The 23703-nt window shown below is 45.4% G+C and overlaps 1 protein-coding gene across 2 annotated transcripts in view; it reads right to left on the bottom strand.

The window, feature by feature from the left end:
* The window catches only part of LOC134541615 (basic helix-loop-helix ARNT-like protein 1), a 453028-nt gene extending 446281 nt beyond the window's left edge, over nucleotides 1–6747 (bottom strand). For both annotated transcript variants that reach the window (XM_063385164.1, XM_063385175.1), the window contains exon 1: nucleotides 6543–6747. The gene's annotated coding sequence lies outside the window, so the exon portion shown is untranslated. The remainder of the gene's footprint in view (nucleotides 1–6542) is intronic.
* Between the last annotated feature and the right edge of the window lie 16956 nt (nucleotides 6748–23703).

The following is a 23703-nucleotide window of genomic DNA, read 5'->3' as shown; positions in this document are numbered from 1 at the left end:
AATCAACTTTAATTATAGTACAGAAACATCATTCTAATTGGCCCTGCCAACGGTGTAAGCCAATCAAGAGAGCAAGGACGCAAATCAATAGGATCCGTATAAGGCCGGGTTTATAGAAAACGCAAGAACGCAGAAACGCAAGAAACGCAACTACGGTAAAAGTCCAACCTTAACTCTTCTACCAGCACGTTTATAAAAAACGCAAGACACGCAAGAACGCAACGCAGAAGTTGTTCAACTTTCTACTTCTTGCGTTTTCTCCTTGCGTTGATTGTAATTGTTACGCTTGTGTTTCTTTATTTATGTTTTGGGCTGGCATTCTTCTAGTGAATACAGCGCAATGGAGGAAGCTGATGAATTTCTTGTTCAGCTTATCCAAAATTTTCCCTGCCTGTACGATAAGTACAACAAAAATTTTAAAAATAATTATGACTCATTCCTGAAATTTTATTTTTTGACGTTGGCGATGGCCGGCGTCCTTGCGTTTTTTTTTTATAAACGACTGTGAATTTCCTGCGGTTGTCGCGTCCTGCGTTCTTGCGTTTACTATAAACCCGGCCTAAGGGAGACCCCGCGGAGCGACACAAGACATCTCACAATTAAAAAGAGTTTTCTTTTAAGCATAGTTTGGCGTTGTTATTACGTTTATAATTCCCGTTTCACAGTTACTACCGCCTCCACAGTGAGGGGCTTTTTGATTGCAAGGGGGAAGGAGTGCCTGCCTCCCCCCCCCCCTTCCCCCGCAACCCCGGGATGAGCCCACAGTGAAAGAAAGTAATGCTGGGAATATGAACAATGTTTCCAAGTCCAACAGACAATCAAATGTTTCCCACGACACTCAACTGTCTACCATTACGCCTATAAGCATTTGATGATCACTCTGATCGCAAAAGACGTGTTTACACGTACACAGGGACGTAACTATATAGACTAGTTTTCACCGGGGCAAAAACTCATCTTAACGCTCCCCCCTTAAAAAAAATCAAAAAAAAAATCAAACCTTTTCCGACAATACCTCATATCGCCACCCCATATTAATTCCACTATTCCAAATACTTGGATTATAAATAAATAAAATAGATTTTTGCAGTCATTGCATTTTTAATACATTTCAAGTAGGATAGTACGCGAAATATACCAGTGTTTGAATTGAAACTTCTTTGCTGGCGCGACTACAATTTTCGACCGTTAATAAAATTCTGATCGCACGAGGGGAAAAGTTAGGTAGGTGGTAGGGGAACTGTTAGAGGGAGAAAGTGCGTCAGCGTTGACGCCACTCCAACGCATCCACTAGCGGTCGAATGGGAAAAGGGGTAAAAAAAGGGGGGGGGGATAGGTACGTAGCTTAGTATGCGATGTGCTAGTTGTAACGGCCGGAAGAGGACACGGCAGCGGCAGGGGAGAGGTAGAAATGACGCAGCAGTGATGCCTCGGAATCCTCGTAATGCTGCCTATGTTTGTCTACTCCTAAGTTTGCGTAACGTCTAACGATTGACGCTACCACAATTTTTTTATTATTTTTTTTTAAAGAATTAACGATTTATTTATTAGTGTGGAAATGAGTTTTTGATTTGTGCAATTAACTATATAAGTATAATTAATTTTTATATGAATAGCGTAATTGAAAATGTAAATAATTTATCTCTATCTATACCAAAGAGGCAAGAAGTTTCATTTCTGTTGCGCGTGGACTCCACGTGCACAAGTTTTAAGTATTTGACGATATAGATGTATGTATATTTCAATACAAATAACTCAGTTCATCTGCCTTCCAACTTTTTTTGTGTGTTCTAACACTACCATATTCAAATAAATATCTATAGTAAACGTTACTCTGCCAGTTTGCCCCCATTTTCCCCCTCCCACAAATGCGGCGCCCAGGTTCAGGCCCCGTCTGCCCCCTCTAGTTCTACAGTTAGGAGCTGGCATTTTCCGCGAAAAAAATCCGACCACCCATAGACTGAAACAAGGTATACCCGCACCAGCGGTTTCTTCCTTGTGGTTGGCGGAAGTCTGCAAGAGAATGCGTTGCCTTATTTGGCCGAGCCACTCAGGACGCGTTTTCTTCAGCGCTGAATTACTGTCATTGATGCTGTAACAAACGACATGTACCTGAAATGAACTCACCCAATTACGAAACACAGACGATACTACAGTGTTTTAAATTTCAGCTAGTCTCGAAATCTTTTCGCGAAAAATTCATGCCCATACTTATGAGCCGAAACGGCCATTTCTATGGAAGGGAAGTGAAGGTAGAGGTGTCCACTCAAATTTGTAATAAAATTTCCCTGACTTTCCATGATCAAAATGATAAATTTTCCCGACATTTAAAAATTAACTATTTTCCAATTTTCTAAAATAAAATAAAAAGTAAATTCAGCTTCCACAATCCCCACAGCTGGTCTAGTTCAAACAGAACCTTGCAACCACCATTTTATAGTGTGTATGGACACGCACTAAAACATCATCCAAAAAGTCTAGGTGATGACAGACTGGAGCATGATGTTTCCCCTTCAAATTGCCATCACAAGGAATTTAAAATGACTTTTTCCAGGATATCAAATAAATTCCCTGATTTTCCCTGACCATTCCAAATCCCCTGACTTCATACACTGTTGAAACCCTGGGAGGACAGTGGTGTGATTTCGTAACACATTATTTGAAGAAGGGCGATTTCTAGAGATAAAAGTAATTTGGTCGCTGTCAAAAGTGTTATTTGGTGAATTTCCTCAAGGCTATTTTGGTCAGAAACTTCCTAAAATTCTAGGGGGCTTTTTTTTATAAATAATAATAATTTTCCAAACATCTTAAGACAGTAATTCTGGAGGTTAACATTTCCTGCGCATTGTTTTTTTTTTTTTAGGCAGGGACATCGGAAATTTTGCGGATTCGCTTCTTAACAAGATACAAATTCAAGCACTGTACCGGCATACTGTAGGATATCATCTATTATTCTATTGGCTCACATTTCTTGCCACGGACATCTGCACCGCGCACGCCTAATCACGAACTAACTGCTCGAATTCCTGTATTCGATTGTTAACAAAAAATTTAAAAGATTGTTTTGGCGAACTATAAACTGCAATTTAAAAAAAGCACAAGTAAGTTAACAACTGATATAAACTTAATAATTTAAAGTTATTTAATTAATTAGTACTAAGAACCGATAATTATAGCCATGAAACCATTATTAATAATTGCGATTTTTATCCGCTCCAAGCTAGATTCAACTGTTCTAGGAATAAATAAACAATGCAGTGTCCCCATTGGTCGATATCAAGGACTGGGACTGCACTCGAATGAGTAACATACTGTCTGCTTGGTTATTACCGGCTCAGAGTGTATCAAGATAACTGTGGGCTAAATCACTGAAGAAAACAAATGCATGCCTGTGCTTTAACTTTGATACCGAGTATATCTAGGGTCAGCGAGAAAAATTGCATAAGTCATTTGTATTGAGCATTATAACATAAGTAGGGAGTAGCCCTACGTTTTTTTTTTGCGAAAAAATCTGATGGCTCATTACGTCATTAGGCTGCAATAAGAAATGCCCGCGCCAGAGATCGCTCCCTTGTAATTGGCGACCATCTGCAAGAGAAGCCACTGCCCTATTTGGCCGGGCCATTCACAACACGTTTGCTCCCGCACTGGAAGGCTATGATTTGTGTGCTGACGGTAGACGTGTATGTGAAATAAACCCAGCCAACCACGAAACACGGACAATGGTACAGTTTTAACGCTCACATGTCTGGAAATATTTTAGTGAAAAGTTCATGGCCCTACACATAAGTTATGGTTTTGTATTACTACATAAGCGATAGCTTGAACAAAATTATGAATGTACGTGTTCGTCAAAATAAATTCCGTTTATTCACGCATTAAGAATTAATGTGATTATTAGCTGCCGCTAAACAAATAAAACTCTCTCCTGTAAAATTAGGGATTCTGACAAATTTGCTTTTTCCCGCCGACAAATCCGCGAAAGCCGACGGCCTAAATCAATTTCAATAAATGTATTTGCTATCTCAAAATGATTGATTTTAATATAATTCAATTAATAGAGATGATGTTTTATCAAGATAAATTCTGAGTCAACATAGTCTACCAAACACTAGTTTCTTACTATTTTCTTGATTTTTTTTTTTTTTACAAGATGGAGTTATTTCCAGAGGAATCACAACCTTTCTTATAATGAATAGCTGAGTTCTCATTGGTCCATTCAAACGCCAATGCTAGAAACTTGTAAGACTCGCGTTGTTTTATAATACCAGCTAGACTCCACACACCGATGCAGCAACAACAACTAAGTTTATTTTGTTCATTGGCGCCTGCCTCAGTTTACCTTTTGTCCGGTTTAAACATGGATACTTAAAATGAAGTTTCGTATTTTATTACTAGGGGCAGGTATTTTTAGCGAAAAATATCTGAAAGTCTATTAGAGTGCAACATAGTATACCCACACCAGCGGTTTCTTCCTCGTGATTGGCGGCTGGCTGTATGTGAAAGAAGTCGTTGCCTTATCTGTCTAAGCCACGCAGGACGCATTTGCTTCCGCACTGAATATCTGTGTTTGGTGTTGTAACAATTTATTGATGTGCACTTGAAAGACATTCACCCAATCATGAAACACAGACGATGCTAAAGTGTTTTAACTTTTAACTTGTCTCGGAATTCATTTCGCAAAATTTGCATGCACCTATTTATTACTAATTTATTGTCCTTCGTGGCGCTTCAAACCAACCATAATGCAATTAAAATTCCACTAAAATTCCTATATTTTAAAAAAAAACGCTAAATTTGCATTTTTATAACTATTGCCTATAATCTTATTTCATCGGACAAAGCTAATATGGTAATAAACAGACATTAAAAATTTCGACGGTTCAATTACTATAGAGACTGGAAAAATTCGTGGAATCATTTCAATGTAGGCTAAAATTCAAAAACGAATACCTCTGGTATGCTTTTCTATTGGTTCACAGGGTACCTGGAGAACTCTGGGTCAAGTATAAACATTCCACCAAAGAAGTACCGAATCACGGACAACCCAGTTGTGACGTCTCACAAGTAAACAGCCAATGACAAGGGAATGTTTGTTCAAGTATGCAGAAGACGCCTTGTAAAAAGTACACAAATGTTTTACAGTGTATCCTAGAAGCAATTGAAACAGTGAATTTTTACGGTCCTTATCAATGACATGTTGGTGAGACTCCACATGCCACAACAAACTCAATCAAATACACATGTTCATTGGCTGACGGCCACTTCGTTATTTGTATGACATTAGTTCAAGTCCTTGACAGGCGGGGCAGCAATGCACAAATATAGTAGTTTTCAGTTAACGCTGTCGCCAAATCAATTCGCTGACTTTATCATCTAGTAATAAACAGACGTTAATGAAGGCAAAAAGCGTTACCTTCATAGCAAAAAATTATATGTGTATGTATATATATATAATAAAAAATTTACAGATATAAACAAAACTTATTGAAGACTAACAAACACATACATTAATTTACCCCGCAGTAATCAACCATCTATTCCATTTATCAGTAATAATTCTTTACATAGTCTTTCTTTAAAAATTACATAAAAATATTTTTGAGTTTGTGTACAACACAAATATGCTCTTTTAAAAGAAGTTGCTTACGCATATTAATGTTGTAAACTTAATGTTGTAAACACTGATCATTAATTAATCATAGATACCGCAGGCGTGACTCTCGTAACTAATGTGAGGAAACTACTGAGTTTGATGCATATGGGAATGACTTCACTGGTGTAAATATGCATTAAGAAACAAAAGCAGGCTGTGATATTTCTTGATTTTGTTTGTGTCGCAATGTCTTCAACATCGTGCGATATGCAGCTGCACAGAGATCTATGAACTTTATTTAATGAAAACTCTCTGAAACTGTATGATGTTACAGTGAAGATAAACAAATACCAAAACTCGTTACCTACCATAAGTACGTAACCTCACGCCTCAACGCAGTAACGGCACGCATGTGATCTGTGTGTAGTAACAAAGCGCCATAATACGGTCCAAAGACGATATTTGAATATAAAACCTACAACGAGTGTAATTTTACTTCTGTCTAATGCGTATGAGAGAAATTATTTACAAATTAGTGACAAACTTATATTCAATGTTTACATGTTTACATTCCTGGTATATGCCAGAAATGTGTAGTATTTTGATTCAACGTCGCCCATTTACATGCCACTGTCACTTAATGCCGTCATCTAACCGATCGTTAAACGTCACCAGAATATTGAAACTACGCAATGTTTACGCCAGTCACTTGATACAGATAAACAAACTGTGGTTACATGAGCGCTGCCTCTTGTCACTTTCTGAAAGTAGCATTACTCGGTCGATATAAAAAACTAAAAGCAATTACATATTAAAATACATGTCACGCAAAACAATGCCGGTGAAAGGCTAGCTTACACATGCCACTACAAGTGACAATTATGTACGCGCCACGCCTATTCAGACGAGCCGAAAACAACTGTTCAAGACATGGGAAATAGCCTACCTGCTTTCAGGCCAGAAGTTGCGCTCTGAATCTTCAGTCTTTTGGAGCAGTCTTCTCGTGAGGCACATGCGGCCGTGCCATGTGCACACCGCACACAAGTTTTAACTTAGCATTAGACTCTTTAGAAACACGAAACACTTGCAACTAGATTGCATAATCAGTCTTCTAATTCCTAACTCTCGCTACGCTACCCGCCATGTTTGATTTTGCTGCCCCGAGCAAAACTCAGACATGCGCTGCGCTCTAGCGTCAGCTGTATGAACCTCTGCCGCGCGGGTGATTTGAAAACCGAGAGCGCAACTACAACATAGATACATGAATAGAATAAATGCCCATGGACCATTCAGTATTTTTTAAAAAGTAACATACTTTTTAAAATAAAATGAGTGATTATTCAAATTGTCACACTTGAAAACATAGCCGTGTTAAATCGTTTGTCAAGTAATCTCTAGTTATTTGTACGTTTTTATACATTTTACCCGCATATTAATGCTGGTATCAAAAGATAAATAGCAAAATATGTATTCGAACTTATGCTTTTCAAGTAGAGTGTGCATTTAACGCGTATACATCAAACGCGTGTTGTTTAATATCGAAATCCGATGGAGAGGAACCCGGAAAACGGGCGCGCTTTATCCACGTGGTTTCAGTTGAATACACGTGTATATCTGTGATCAATAGCGCAGCCCAGGTCATTGAACTCCCTCCCAGCTCGTACTGCGAATTCTAGCCCAGGGGTAATCTGGGGCACAGCCACTTGCCCCATGTCCTACCAGCACTAGAATACCGCTTCCCTGCGGACACCACGCACACGCACTCGTACCTGCTCTGAAGGGGGCGTCGCAAATTTAATCGCGAAGCTGAGAGAGCAACAGTAACGAGCCTGTTTTCCGACAATTCGGGATTTCTTTATTAATGTACTAATGCATGAGCCTCAAGTACATTTTAATAAATTAAACAGGCCGTATAGTGGAATGGTCCGTGTAAAATGCATTTAAAGGTCAGAACGAAATAAAATTGTACAAGCCAAAATTTTAATAGTTTGTTATTTAATAAGAAAGATAGTTAGTCGTACTCAAAATACATAGTTAATGTGAATATTTATTGCCAACATGACTGGAATAACATATTGCAATAACGACTTATGTAATCAGAGTAGTGTGTATTAAAAACGAGCAAATTATATATATATATATGCTCGTGTATATATACATATGTACGAAGCACAGAAAAGGTTTTACAGGTTCCGAACTAAAATGAGTAATATACAGCCAATCAACGAAAAACGTACCTATGTGGAGCCTGCCGGTAGTACATTTCCAGCGTATAAAACTATTGGAAGCCTTTAAATTATGCACACATAAGCATAAATCTTACACTTTTACTTAATGAGGGTGTTCCCTTTCGGGTACTTGCATTTGCTTTGCTGTTTTACTTATGTGCTCGAGATATTGTATCGTTTATTAAGCGTATGTTGAATGTAATAAACAGTGATATGATAGAGGTGGAATCAGTAAAGGATTTGGGGGGGAAATGGTGTTTATAGGGAGGATATATTCCCACGCCCACGTCGCCTACGGTTACTACTGTCAGTGTGCTATTTATTATCAATAGTAATTATTTTTTTTAATTCACATGTTCCTATTTTTTTTCCTATATTGTCAAATACCACAAACCCCCCCCCCCCCTCCTCTTGCGCGTTCAGAATAAAAATTTATCCATCCGCAACTAATAGTGGTTTACGCAGTAGTGATAATGTTAGTCAAGAGGTTTTTGGTTCCATCGTCTTGAATTACGGAAGTCACTACGAAAAATGAACTAAATTTTCTAATAATTTAATTTTTTCATTAATTAATTTTTTTTTCTACGCGCGGAGTATGAATTTACCACTCAAGTAAATTTGCAGAGTCGGTTAGTCGTCCATTTGAACTGTCGCGTGGGACTTCAGAGGCTGAGTGGTCGGACAACTCGCCTCCCAGCTGGGTCGAGCCCGGAGATGTTGCCGTGCGCTGGTGGGTTTTCTCGGGGCACTCCGGTTTTCCTCACTGAGATATTCCGTCACTGCTCCATCCACATCACTTCACTCCTTATCGCCTCTAATTACCTTGAGGTCGACGAAGCGTGAAGCCTTAATAATCATTATCGTGCGTGTCATGTTACATGTCTATGTCTATGTCTATGTATTCGTATGAGAGACATTCAGAATGTGGCGCATACAGAAGTTTATTTCGGGAGGGGATTTGCAAGTAATAATAATAAAAATAATAATTTGGTACTCAGAAAAATTACGTCAACAACAAGAGGTTCGTTTGGACTCGCATTATCATTCTCAACATGCATCGCTGCCATTGTGATTTACTTTCTGCCTTCACACCAAGATCTCGCATAATTTTTCAAAAACACATACACATCCTGCGTCCACAGACTACGTACGGGCGATAGATTCCAAACTTAATCAGACAAACATAAACTATTAAGTGGAGTCAAACTTCGCATCCTATGGAGATAAAATAAATACCTGTTTACTATTATTACGGGGGACATGTATTATTCGCGAAATGATTTCAAGACTAGTTGAGAGATAAAAAAAATTATCTATTATCGTCTGTGTTTCGTGATTGGGCGAGTTTCTTTCAGGTACATGTCTACTGCCAGCACACCAATCACAGCCATCCAGTGCAGGAGCACACCCGTCTTGGCCCAGCGGGGATCTAATGAATCTAGTCGTGCTTTTGGCCCAGCGGGGCTCTAATTAATACATCAACACTATTCCCATTTCCCTATTATCTGTAGAAATACTTATTTTTAGTTACTAAAGAGGGCAGAACCACTAATGTCCTATAGGTGTCTGAACATGTGCCTGACCACGTACTGCGGTGCAACATGCCTAGGCTGGCAGCACAATGTGTCGGGCATGCGTGGCCGCAGCGGCTGGGGCAACCTGGCTACTGCGATCACATAATTATGTTTCTTTTAATTAAGTTGGCTGGCTGGCAGCCTGGCGGGAAACGACGATAGTCGCCCCCTAAAAACCAACTATGCCCAAAATCCCCAATGCAGACAAAAATGTCCAAGTGCCCGCCCTTGCTTAGTAGACATTTTCTACTCTTCCAACTCTTCTTCCTGAGCCATCCTTCTACTCCCGTAGCCAACCCGCATGTAATTAATGCATGAAACTTTTGCATCCCGCATGTAAGTGCCCAGGGTTTTCCCTGTGTCTATGCAGGTTTTACCTGGGCCCAACTTATCTAGTTATAGTCTTGAATAGTCAGTGAGGGGAGCTAGTCATGGCGCCAATCGCTGCCATGGCTGGCCAATCCCCCTCCTAGCACACGATGCATGCTCCCTCTCCAGCATGGCTTAACCCCTGCATGATTAGAGCGAATAGGCTTCGGCCTGAGACGCACTTAGAGTCTCTCCCTAACCCAGACCCCTCCCAAACACACTTAGGTTTAATTTAGGTTAGGAAAAATAATCCGTCTTGAGTGGCTCGGTCAGATAAGGCAAAATTTTCTCTTGCAGACCCAATTGCAAGTCAGGACCCGCTAGCGCAGACATGCCATATTGCAGTCTAACGTGCGTTCAGATTTTATTTCTCCCGAAAAATGCCTTACTTATTACATAAAAAATCCCTTACTTATTACATAATCATTGGTACCAATCTATCTGGAGAAGTAGTGCACAATTACGTGTAGTCGCCAAGCTAACCTGACTGACGAAGAGATTCGCAGCTGCAGGAACAGAGCTGCAAATAAGGTGATTGCTAGAGGCCCGGTAATTTCGCGGATTCATTTGGCAGTTAGGCTAAAAGTCACAGTCCTATGTACCTCTACCCTCAGAGTCGTAGAGGGGAGTGTCAAAACAATCGCAAGTCACTCATCAAGGCAAAGCAAAGATATAGATGTTTGCAGACTAGCTGGTGACCAAAAGAAATCCGCTAAATTTCCGGGTTTCTTGTGATTGCCGTCAGACGCATCCATATCCTGCTTTTATGTCCTTTCTGACAACCATTTACACTGGAGGAAATTAATTTTTATGGCAAAAACTGAAGGAAAAAAGTTTATGTACATGAGTTTCTGAGTCTGCTACTGATAATCTTAAGCCTATTCGGAATACCCCATGTTTACGGCATGCATATTTCGCGAAAAGATTCTAAGACTAGCTGAAAGTTAAAGTTCTGTAGAATCGTCTGTGTTTCGTGATTGGGTGAGTTTCTTTGAAGTACATGGCGTTTGTTACAATACCAATCACAGTAATTCAGTGCGAAAGCAAAATCGTTCAGAGTGGCTCAGTCAAATAAGGCAATGACTAGAGACCTGCAAAATTCGCGGTTTCGATGGCCTTCAGGATAAACTGTACATTCTCCTGTACACTGGGCAAATAACGCAAGTTCATTGGTTGTTGACTTGTAAGTCGTATCAGGTGGTTTGTCTGTGATTCGATCCTTCTTTGCTTGAGGGTTTATAATTGGTTGAGATTCGCCAAGATGAACAGTAAGCCAACAGCAAAATTATCTAAGAGGTATATGTGTTTGAATTCTAGCCTATCACCGAATGAATCCGCGAATTTTGCAGGTCTCTAGCAATGACAGATCTCGCAGACGGCTGCCAATCACAAGGTAGAAACCGCTGGTGTGGGTATACCTTGTTGCAGTCTAATAGGGTCTCATATTTTTTCGCGAAAAATGCCTGCCCCTACACGTTTTTTTTTTTTCGTCTATGGTGTAAGGGTTACGGGAATAATGTTTGTTATTTATCTCACTACTTATATATGGATTACAATCACGTATAAATCAAATGTATTTTATTCTGTCATTTTTAAACCATTGCATTTTTATAGACTATATATGGCATACATGCAATAAATTTTAAGCAACCAAACATTTCACTTTGCATTAATTACTTCTCAGAGACCCTAAAACGTTCACCTTCACATTAACCATGGAAAACTGCGCTTCTAATGCTCATATGCTACTACGACGAGTAGAATTCACATGAAAGATTGAGATGTATGTATGGTAAGGAATTTTGTGTCGATATAAAACAAACCTCAAGAGGAAAATCACGGTAGAAGGTTCCTAAATTAGAATTAGCCTTTATGTTCATAATGGCAAAATGCATATTTTGCCATACAGTTGAACAGGATAAATACTTAACAAATGTATGTTTCCCGTTCATACAGTTTGGGTCAGAATTCCATCAAAAAACTCTCACCGCAGTTCATCACGAAAATATTAGTTGCATTCATTAATTACGGCTAATGGTCCAAAGTTCATCCCAAGACTGATATGTGCCTTTGAAGTTTGAACTGCATAAATGATTACTGAATTTCATATCATATATAATAATGTTATCAAAAAATTCTGCTTTTTCTCGTGTTACAACCACATTCCACGTGTAAAACCTATATTTTAAGTATTTGTGATGCACATTATTTTAGCTTTATGTTTTGATAATTATATTATCTATTGAAGGTATTAGAATGGTTTACTTTGCTATTTTTCAGTCTGTTATGCAATATGGTATTCTGTCTTGGGGAGGAATGAGTAAAACGTCAATTAAGCCACTTATAACAATTCAAAAACTTATTTTACGAGTTATTTTCAAAAAAAACCACATGTACCCATCCAAGGAACTCTTTAAACTATTAAATGTATTTGATATTAAAAGATTGTTTATTAGAGCTGCAATAATTAATATGTATCAAAGGGATAATCAGTTAAATTATATAGATCATAACTATCCCACACGACATAGACAGAATATAAATTTACAAATCCCTCAATTTCATAAAACAATATCTCAGAGATCTTTAGAATTTTTGCTTCCAAAAATTGTTGTTATTCTTCCTGCAAAACTAAAAACCAAAAATTATTTTCAAATGAAAAAAAATATGTTAATATTTGGCTACATAATTTAACTGATGAAGAGATGGCTTTAGTATTTAAGTAAGTTTTATATATTGTTATAACTTTGTACCTGTACTTTACTTAAATACTAATTTTTATTTAATTGAATTTTCATTTATTCATGTAACAATGATATAATTTATACTTTTTTGATTATACATAATATTGAATTTTAATAATTTGCTCTTTTTAACTTTCATATTTATATAACTAATGTAATATTTTATATATTTATTTCTCAGCTATTATACATTTACAAATGTTTACAATCGTCAAAATACCGCATGTAATTTAAAGTGACTAGATGCACTCACATACAAGCTTGCTTTCGTGAGTGCTAAATTTTCTGGTTAATTAAGTGAATATTGTCAACAAAGTGTAAAAAAAAAATGGGAAATAAAAAATTATTATTATTATAAGGTTTTTTATATCGTTTCAGATACTTTTATATTAACTAGAAGCTTTTTTCTTAGCAAACCCTAATCATATTCCTGGCCATTTTGTTTAGCAACAACTTTTAAATACCGGTATTGTTTTAAGTCGTAATTAAACATCACAAGAGATAAGGCAGTGACCACGTGGCTAAGACTTGTTGCTGAATCAGGCAATACCGCCGCAGGGAAAGCTGCAACTGTACCGTCATCACAGCCAGTGCGGGTCTCAAGGTCCGAGTGCCAGATCCGGGCATCGAACCACGGGCCCGCGAACAGTTTCAGGCCACGGATTACGCCCACTGTCTCTAGTTGTGAGAATAGATATTAGGTTTTAATGGTGGTGTAAATAACGAATATTTGGTGACCCTGAGGTGTGATTGAGTTGATTAACTAGGAGGGGTTGCAGTCAGGACTCGAACCCGCGCTGTGCTGAGGGCTGCTGCCGTGTGCTATCGTTTCAGCCCACCAATATAAATGCACCTAACATTCTTTCGACGCTGCTGCCGCCTGTTGACGCAGATTGGAAACTTATGAACTACGGTTAACGCGAGCGAAGTTCGTTTAGTTACAGAATGCGTTGACGCTACGTTCAGTGGACTGATCATTCTCGGGGGAAGATAAGTTTGACTGAAGATAGAAGAGCAGAAAGGCGCAACTTTCCATAAGTGCCTGGATGGTTTGTTCTTTAAATTATTCATTCAATGGGGAATTTTGATTTAAGACATATTTTTGGACACACGCCATTGCAGTTTTGCACTGTTTTTCAAGGAAATAATTCAAGAATGCAAAATAGGAAATAAAAATTAAAATACTAATTCACAGAGAACAAGCCTAAATCAATAGAAATCGAACAAATGGTTCCAACAATAAAACTGAACAGGTATTATGAACAACACAATGACGACAGCATAGGTAATCACATTTAAACTTTAAATATCAGTCAGCACTAGAATTCCGTGGCAGGAATTTAGTCATTAAAACTAACAGCACAGACGAACACAGTGGACTAACCACGACGAGACATTTTTAACAAGAACAGTAAATGCAGACAAACAACCTGAACAACGCAGAAAACATACGTACACAACGATGAAATAAACCGGTATTATGGACAACGCAACGACGATAGCACCGACAAACAGTAGGTTTCTTATGGCAAAACAGGTGCGTTTAGGGAACTTGCATGTGTTAATCTGTGCTGTCGTCAATGTGTTTCCATAAGACCTTTATAGTTTCATCGTCGGGTTCATATATTCGATATCAGCTGATTTTTGCTTGTTCTCTGTGAATTTATGTCTTCCTTTTTATTTCTTATTTCGCATTCTTGAAATTTTTTTTTTCCATGACCAACACTGCAAAACTGCAATGGAGTATGTCAAAAACATTGTATTTAATCGTCTGAATGATGTTTGACTGAACTCAGATCTGCAACCACTTCAAAACGTGTTGCTGTCGTAAAATGATTACATTGTTTTAATTGGATGTAACATTGTTGTTTACCATACATTGTTGTAACGTGTATTACTTTAATAATTGCAATATAATCATTATCCGAGTGGTTACTGTTTCATATTAAATACTGTTTATTAATTGCAATGAAAAAAATGTTCAGCTCCAACTTCAAAAGCGTTGTCAGCTTTGGGAAGCACTTCAGATGGTTAGTCGTATTCAGTGACGTAGCCAGGATTTGTGTATGGGGGGTGTTAAGAAGTATGGCCCCCCCCCGTATTAAAGCGGGGGGTCGGGGGTGCTATTTTAGCAGTTTTCAGTACTTAAATTTAAATATTGTAATGGTAAAAATTGTATTAATTTTAATATGAAATTTGTTTGAGTGATGAATAAGAAATTAATTAAAGATTTGGTGCTAAGGGGGGGGGGGGGGTTGAACCCCTAACCCCCCCCCCCCCCCTGGCTACGCCCCTGGTCGTATTATGTATATTTTCAACTTTCGTGATGAATCTGTAGCCGAATTTCGTCGGGCGAATTCTGGTTCACCCCGAAAAGTGAGTTTCGTCGTAAGAAAAGCACTCATTTGCTATAACAGTTAGTGAATGGACAACCGGGAGAACCAGAGTATTTTCTTTCTTCTACTTTTATGTATATGAGAATAAAAAGATGCATTGTAACCTCATAAAATTTGACGCCGTCCCCGCTACCTCCTATGATTTTTACGTGATGAATCTGTAGCCGAATTTCGTCGGGCGAATTCTGGTTCACCCCGAAAAGTGAGTTTCGTCGTAAGAAAAGCACTCATTTGCTATAACAGTTAGTGATTGGACAACCGGGAGAACCAGAGTATTTTCTTTCTTCTGCTTTTATGTATATGAGAATAAAAAGATGCATTGTAACCTTAGAAAATTTGACGCCGTCCCCGCTACCTCCTATGATTTTTACGTGTTAAATCTGTAGCCGAATTTCGTCGGGCGAATTCTGGTTCACCCCGAAAAGTGAGTTTCGTCGTAAGAAAAGCACTCATTTGCTATAACAGTTAGTGATTGGACAACTGGGAGAACCAGAGTATTTTCTTTCTTCTTCTTTTATGTATATGAGAATAAAAAGATGCATTGTAACCTTAGAAAATTTGACGCCGTCCCCGCTACCTCCTATGATTTTTACGTGATTTTGGTTTGGGTTCTAGATCTCAGGGAGGGTTTGGCCTTGTGGCTAGAGGTAGGGGTTAACGCAGTAGGGCCCCCCGAGCTGTTATGGCCACTCGGGACGCCTGACGAAGAACACAAAGTTTCTGGAGAATAGGTGATGAATTTATTACGGCACAGCCCTACACATAGTGCTGCCCGTTCTGGCCGTAACGGTTTTCCCGACGCGACTAGTCACACGCGCAGCTCACTTCCTCAGTGGCGGCTCACGATTTTAATGCGCGTGAGGGGCGGACTTGTACACACGATGCGGCGGTTACAAAATACACTCTAACATGACGAATTATATCTTGACGAACAAAACACTTCACTATACCTAACACTTAATATACTGGGCTAGTGGCTCATAGGCCCGTGTCTCCGGCGACTCTACGTGATACCTAGATGTGTCCCAGGGACTGATTCGTTAGTAAATTTGGTGGCACGATACCGTGCAGCGGTGGTAACTAAACTCTAACATGACAAATTATACTTTGACGAGCAAACACTTCACTACTACATAACACTTATTATACTGGGCTAGTGGCACGTAGGCCCGTGTCTCCGGCGACTCTACGTGATACCTAGATGTGTCCCAGGGACTGATTCATTAGTACGTTCGGTGGCACGTGTCGCCTTCTGGCTGCCCCGTGCGGGCCAAAACTAAGTAGCCGGTAATCTAAGTTGGGGCGTGAAGCGCCGACGTAAAGTCTCGTAGTCTCCCCACAGTACTTACGTATTACGTAGAACACTCATCTTGGAGCACTGATTTAATTAAGTGAAATACCTCATGGTAGATTAAGGCCGACCGCGGAACTGTACGTAAAAGATTAATAAGATATTATACTATTGAAACTACATGTCGGTGAAAGCAAAGGTCGAAGGTTCCGCGTTGCGCGCAGGCTGCTGGCCTCTCGGAGCTCCTGAAGGACACTCCGGTGTCGCCGCGCGTGACCCCTCTCCCCCGCCAGCCCTCCCGCGGAAACGTGTGAATTTCGCGGGAAACTGAACCGGCCAGGTTCGGGACAAACCGCACAGTGAAACATGATTTTGAAAGGACTGAATTATTAATTGATGAAAAATAATGTTTAATAAAAACCTGTGGGAAAATATACATAAATTAATTTGTTGTAGTGCGGCGGAGGGATATGCCACACCCGGCCGGATCCTTCCGCCGACGTAGCACTCGTTGCCTGGCGTTCGCCTCGTCGCACGAACTACACATTGCTGCACGCACGAGCGCGTTCGGTGCACACGCCTTTGCGAGATGTTGATGAGGCATAGCGGTCTATGCGACACAGAGGAGCATTGGCGGTCGGCGTCAAATGCCCCCCCTTCTCTGAGACCGCTATGTGCATCAACGCCTCGCTTCACATGCTGAGCACTTCACTGACGTTTGCCACACTGCGAGCCCTACATTACGCGGTGGAGTGGTGGTGTGTTGTGATGCAATGATTCTGCCCTGAATGCCTCTCCCACTTGATGAATGACAAGGGGGTACGCCCTGACCCGTGTCTGTTACCCCCCTGGGACTGGGCGGCGACGTGCGCCTCTCCTAGCACAATATGGTGACAAGTGGGTGGGGGGGTCAGTGTGGTCGGGGTGTGGCGTGGTGGTGGAATGGACGACGTGGATGGGGGGGATGATGGGTCCGGCCACGAGTGTTGGCACCACTGGAACGCCCCCTACAAGCCGCGCCCGGGTGGAGTAGCTCAATGGGGACCTGGACCACTCGTACTCCGCCAGGTAGGTCGGGGGTCGGCGGGCCCTCTTTGGTCGTGTGGTGGGGACTGTGCTGGTGTAGGTCTCTACTGGGCAGAGTGTAGTATGCTCCCTCGTGTCCGGTTGGGTGGTCGGGCAACTCGCCTCCACTACGGGGACAGGAGTGAACTCTACCAGCTCGCTGTCATCCGCGCAGCACATCCTGACCGGGGCCCGACGTCTGCGGGTGGGGCGCCTATCCCTACTGTCCGGTGCCTCCTCCCCGTCCTCGGGCTCATCCACGGACACCCGGAACGTGGCATCCTCCAGGCTGAGGTCCAACGGCCACAGTGGCTCGTCGTTCTCCTCCTCAGAGACCTCTTCCTCCTCCTCGTCAGGAAACCAGACCAACGGACTCCCCACCTCTGCGGGGACGTGCGGAACTGTGGCCAGCGGCACCGGGGACCTGATCGGGGTGTCCCGGAGGTCGGGTTCGGTGCATTCAGGTGCCTGATCGTGGCTACCCACGTCTGGGTCGCCCGTGTGCGTGTCCCCCCGGGTAGCGAGTTCGGGTTCTGCTTCTTCCCGCGGTGTCTCTGTGGCCTCCTGGAGTGTGGGGGATGATGAAGAGGGGGTCGTTGGGCCAACTCTGACCCCGTGCGCGACTAAGAGCAGGTCGTCCCGGTGCACATTAGCGGGCCGCCCCCTTGGCGTCCGGACTGCATAGGATGAGGGGCCCGTCCTCCACAGGACCTCCCGCGGCTCCGACCATCGGGGCGCTAGCCCCGCACAAAAGTTACGTGCCCCGGATGACAAGTGGTGCTGCCTGACGTACACCAGCTGACCCGGCTGGATCGGGGGTGAGGGTGACTACTCATGGGCGTGTGGGCCGCCAGGAATTGGGCCTGTTGTTGTCTGGCGTGCTCCCTCCCCTCATCACGATTGGGGCGCACCACCATGCCCATGGCGACGTCGGCCACCCTGCTTTCCCCGGGCAACGCCAAGTTTTTCCCGTACAGGAGCTTGGCAGGGGAATGACCGGTGACTGCGTTGGTGCGGCGCCGGAGACAATACAGCAGCTTCGGCAGGTGGATGTCCCACTTGGAGTGGTCGTCCCCCAACCTTAGCCGCAGCTGCGCCTTGACCTCCTGGTTTCTCCTCTCAGTGGGGTTGGCCTGGGGATGGTAGATGGGGGTGGTGTGGTGGTCAAGACCCCATCGGCGACAGTCAGCTCGCCAGCGCCTCCCGCTGAACTGACAGCCGTTGTCCGTCAACAGCATGCGCGCGAAACCATACCGCGGGAATATTTCGTGGTCCAGCAGGGCGGCTATGGTTCCGGCGCGCACGTTGGACTCCAGGAAGGCCTCGACCCACCAGGTGAAAATGTCAGTGATGACGGCCAAGAACCTCTTTCCCCGGGTGGTCTGCGGGTAGGGCCCCATTATGTCCAGGGCCAGGGTGTGAAACGGGTCACGGGGCCGGCGGGGACGCTGCTGTTCCACTCCGTCAGACCGCCTCGTCTTCCTCTGCTGGCACTGCTGGCAGCGCCGCACCTGGTCCCGTACATTCCGCGTCATCCCCGGCCAATGGATGGTCTTACGGACGTCTAATTGTGTCTGGTGTTAACCCGGGTGACCCGCCAGCTTGTGCGTGTGGTGGAAGCCCATGACCTGCTCACGGGCACCGAGCGGCACATGAAGGCACCAGGCGTCCATGTCCCCTGGTACCCGGGTCTCCAACACCCCGTCTATGCACCTGTGGTAGGGGTGAGCCTGCTCCCCACATGACCGCACCTCGGCCTGTGTGGGGTCGTCTGTCCGCTGGGCCTGTTTCACGAATTCCACTAATTCGCTAAAGGTCTCCACAGGCAAGACGGCGGGATGGTCGAGGGCCCTTGGGATGTGAAACAAGGTTGCGGGCGCCTTCCCCGGAGTGACTGGCGGCGCGAATCCCTCTGGCGGCAACAGCCCCTCCAAGTCCTGGTCATCCTGAAAGGTGTTGTGTGGGTCGGGATGGCGCGACAGCTCGTCGGCGAACTGGCTGTCCCGTCCAGGGACGTGCTCGCCCTGGCACGTGTTCCACCACGAAGTCGAAGGACTGGAGGAGTAATGCCCACCGTATGAGTTTCCCTTTTCTGCCCTGCATTGTCTGGAGCCAGGTGAGGCAGCGGTTGTCGGTTCGCAGAGTAAAGGTCCGGCCCTCGAGGTGCGGCCGGTACTTTTTTACTGCCCAGATCACCGCCAAACACTCCTGCTCATTGCTGTGGTATCTATGCTCAGCAGGCCCGAACTTCGCGCTGGCGTACTCCACTACGTGCTTGTCTCCTAGGTGGTCAACTTGAAACAGGACGGCACCTACCCCTAAGGCGCTGGCATCTGTCTGCAGGATAAGTGAGCGTTCGGGGTCAATATGAGCAAGGGTGTGTCAGCAAGTGAATACGCTCTTCACCTCCTCGAACGCGCGTTGCGCATCGCTGCCCCAGTGGTAGCACCTTTGCGGTGACAGCAGGTCGGTGAGGGGTGCGATTACGCGGGAGAAATCGGGTATGTATACCCTCAGCCAATTGATCAGACCGATAAACCTTTGGAGCTGCTTCCTCGTACGTGGAGCCTCCGCGGTCGCGATCGTCTGGAGATGGCCAGTCTGAGGCTGGCTCCCCTCCGCGTTGACGCGGTGCCCCAGGAATTCAACCTCCTCGGTACCCAGGTGGCATTTAGCGGGGTTCGCGGTCAGGTGGTGGGTAGCGAGTCTCTCGAGCACGAGTGCTAGGTGGCGGCAGTGGTCCTCCCATGTCTCCGAGAAGACGATAACGTCGTCTAGATACGCGAGGGCGAACTGGCCGAGGTACCCTTCTAGCACACGTGTCATCATTGCTTGGAATGTCGCTGGTGCACACTTGACCCCGAAAGGCATGGCCCTGTACTGGAATCGCCTGTGAAGGCGGTTTTCTCCCGGTCTTGGTGTTTGATTGGTACTTGCCAGTACCCTGACTTCAGATCTAGCAATCTGAACACGCGGGCCCTCTCGAGGCCGGATACCGCCGTCTCGATGCTGATCTGCGGGGGTGGTGCACTGATGGTTACGGCGTTGAGGGGGCGAAAATCAGTACAAAAATGCAGGGTACCATCCCTTTTGAGGGCCAGAAGGATACACGCGTTGTAGTGGCTTTTGGAGGGTTCAATCACCCCACTGTGCAGCATTTCAGTGACATGCTCCCGTATGATCCTCTGCTCCTTGTACCCATAACCCCGGGGTGATTCATAGATGGGTTGGTCGGTGGTGGTCGGGATGGAGTGCTCGGATACAGTGGTGAGCCGTAGGGGCTCGGCGGTCGCGAACACGCCTCTTTGTTTATGCAGGACTTTGTTGATGGCACTACGGAACTCCGGTGGTACATCGTGATGGAGGTCGTCTAGGGTTATGGTTGGGCCTAATGGAATAGGTGTTCGACCCACCGCATACACAACGAATCTCTCAGTTCGCCCCACATTGATTTTAGCTGGCCCCATCTCCAACACGGCATCGTGTTCTGCCAGCCAAGGTTGCCCTAACACAAGCTCTTCCCCCAAGTCCCCCACAACAGCGGTCACTGGTGTAGTTAGCTCCCGAAGGCTTACCTTCACATCCGCGTGTCCCATCATCTGGCCGGCGTGGGTGGTGGTTGCCAGCCGGAGCTCGCCCTGGTGTGGACGGAAGGTGCCGGGAGGTACCAGCGAGGGGTGGATGAACACCTGGCTCGCCCCCGTGTCGATGAGGACGAGGGTCGGGTGTCCATTCACCTTGACGGGCACGCGGAGGAGGTGGTCGCTGGGCTGTGCGAGTTGTCCCATCCTGGGGGGTTGTTGTAACTGGATTGATCCGCTGTGGCCGGGCTGTTGCGCGTGGTGTATGTCGGCGCGGTGAGTGCGCTCGGCGGTTGAGCGTGGTGTGGTGCTGGGGCCGCCGGGTCCTGTCATGAGTGTCGTGGTGTGTTCTTATATGGTTGGTATACCTGGTGGTCTTCGGTAGCAAGGTGTTGTGGTTGGCGGCGCTTGTCGTGGCTTATTGTGGTTGTCACCGGCACTCATGTGGCATATGTCGGCACGGTGGATGCACTCGGCGGTTGAGCATGGTATGGCGCTGGGGTCATCGCATCCTGTCGTGAGTGTCGTGGTGGGTGGTTCACGTCGTGCTGCCCTTGTCGCGGGTGGGTTTGCCGTGGTTGTGGCATCACCTGGTTCGCGTGTCGGTATTGTGGGCGGGGGGTTCCATCTGTGCCCCCTCCTTACTCGTTTCCCGTCGGCTCTTGGTCGTGCGAGGTGGTGGGTGGCCGGTAGGCGGGTTGTGTCGTGCGCAGGGCGTTTGCCCCACTAGGACAGTCGCTGTGTCAGTGGTACGTGCCCTGGGAGCATCCTAACCTGCACTGCAGCGGTTGATAACTCGCGCTGGCTTCTGGCTGCGTCAGGCCTTCGGTGCGTTGCTTTCTTGGCTCCCTGAGGTTGGGGCCCCTCTGTTGTGGTTGGGGTGGTGGTGCCTGGATTGCTAGCAGGTGTCGGCGGTTGGGTGGGCTGCACAGTTCTCGCTCTGGGCCACGTGCGCTCCTTCCCCACATCCTCTGAACATTTTACTCCGTCGCCACCGCGAGTTGCACGTATTCCATGACGGTGTTTACATGGGTGACGCGCATGAACGGCTGGAGCTCGTCCCTCAACAGTAGGGTGATGGTAGGTAGTGCTCTGGTGGGCTCTGCGAGTGGTGCTATGCGTTTGAAGAGCTGTAGCTTGTGTGCCACGAAGTTCTCAACGGGTTCGCCGTCTCGCTGTGTGTTCCCGTAGAATTGTGAGGTGCATTGCACCATCGTCGCACCTGCATCGAACCGTTGGCTGAAGGCCTCTGTGAACTCCTGCCAATCCATATTGAAGCGGCCCCATAGGCGCCACCATGTCAGGGCGCTTCCCCGCAGCTGTTCGCTGGTCCGCTCGGGCCACTCGTCGATTAAGGTTCCGCTTCGCGTGAGTCGGATTTTGCACTGGTGGAGGTATGCGCGAGGGTCCTCGTGAGGCGCACCACTGAATTCGGGTAACCTCGATGAGTATGGGGTGGTTCGCACCGACTCCATGCACGTGTTGGTGGGTCGCGTTGCTATGTCGTACCCAATCGGTTGTGCTGTGGTTTGGTGTGGGGGCATGCAGTAACACGGGTTTGGCTTGTTCCCGGTGACTGGCACTGTCAGTGTGGGTTGTGGTGGTATTGTATACCCTGTCTCTAATTTTTCCTTCCAAACCTTCTCCCAGTCTATGTTCCACTGTTCGTGGTTCGCTTGGTTGGTTGGTGACGTGGTATTGGATTGCGCTGCGCATTGGCACGTGCTTTGGCAAGGCAGTGAGCCTGTCAGCAAGTCGGCGGTTCTCGGTTGCTTGCAGTGTGCGCATGTCCCGTTGGATGTTTGGTGAAACATAGTTGTGTTGCGACTCTTGGTGCTTTGGACAGCTGTTATCGTTGACGTGCCGCGCGCGCCTTAGCAGGTCTGCGGGCTAGGTGCCCGTACAGCCGCACAAAGCGGAAATCGCGATTGGGAGGGCGGGTTGGTTGCGCGCGCCGCTCCAGTGGCCTGGAGAAGGGGGTGGTGTGGACACCCCTGTGAAGGTAGGGGCCGAGAGCGCCCGGACTGCCGCACAAAGCGGAGGACCAAACAGGCGAGGTGGAGGAGGGGGAGTGCGGATAGCAATGCGCAGTGGATGCCGAAAGCGCCCGGACAGCCGCACAAAGCTGAGGTGAAAAACGATCGTTGAGGGGAGGGGATGTCGGGCTGTGGCAACGCGCTCCCACATCACGAAGGACGCTAAGATGGTGGGTGCGGGGCGGGGAGAAGCTCCTTTGTCCTCTCGCCTCAACGCGCCGTCTGTCTGAACCTGATCCGTTCTCGCCCGCAAAATGGTCGTTTCGTGCCCGCTTTGTTGTCTGAGTTGGGAATGGCTTGAAGAATTCTGTTTTGAGATTTATCCTGGTTTTTTTCTGTCCGGTTTTCTTTGACGGGTGTTTCTCTTGCTAATTTATTTTGCACTATTTGCCAAACGCAGGGGCGCCATTTGCCATCAGCCGGGGTTTCGGGTGCGATTCCCGTGGCGAGTCTAAGGAGCTGTACGTGAAAATTGGGGTGTTTTTCGAAAGGGCGCCAGGCTAGCTCTGTCGTCTAACCGTGAGTGGGTTGATCGGCCCCAGCGTGTCCCCTAGACTCGGTGGCTTGACTTGGGAAGTAGCGACGGCCGGGTTAATCCCTTCACCGTAGAAAAAAAACGACCCGGAGTCGCGTGGGGAGTTTAATTGAAAAAGGTATTTGATGATGACTATAGTTACCAGTCGTGAGGAATCAGAGACAAAACTTGAAGGCTCCCCACAGTACGCGCACGTCCGCTCCGAGCCGCGAGCTGATCAGAACTGCCTCAGGGGTTGGCGATCGGGGGGGGACGGACACTCCCTCCATGCGCCAAGGTTACGCCGCT

This window comes from Bacillus rossius, chromosome 1 (assembly GCF_032445375.1).
Source record: "Bacillus rossius redtenbacheri isolate Brsri chromosome 1, Brsri_v3, whole genome shotgun sequence".
NCBI classification, from domain to species: Eukaryota; Metazoa; Arthropoda; class Insecta; order Phasmatodea; family Bacillidae; genus Bacillus; species Bacillus rossius.
Note: the sequence above shows the minus strand (reverse complement) of the source record. Positions and strands in the feature narration are given on the sequence as shown.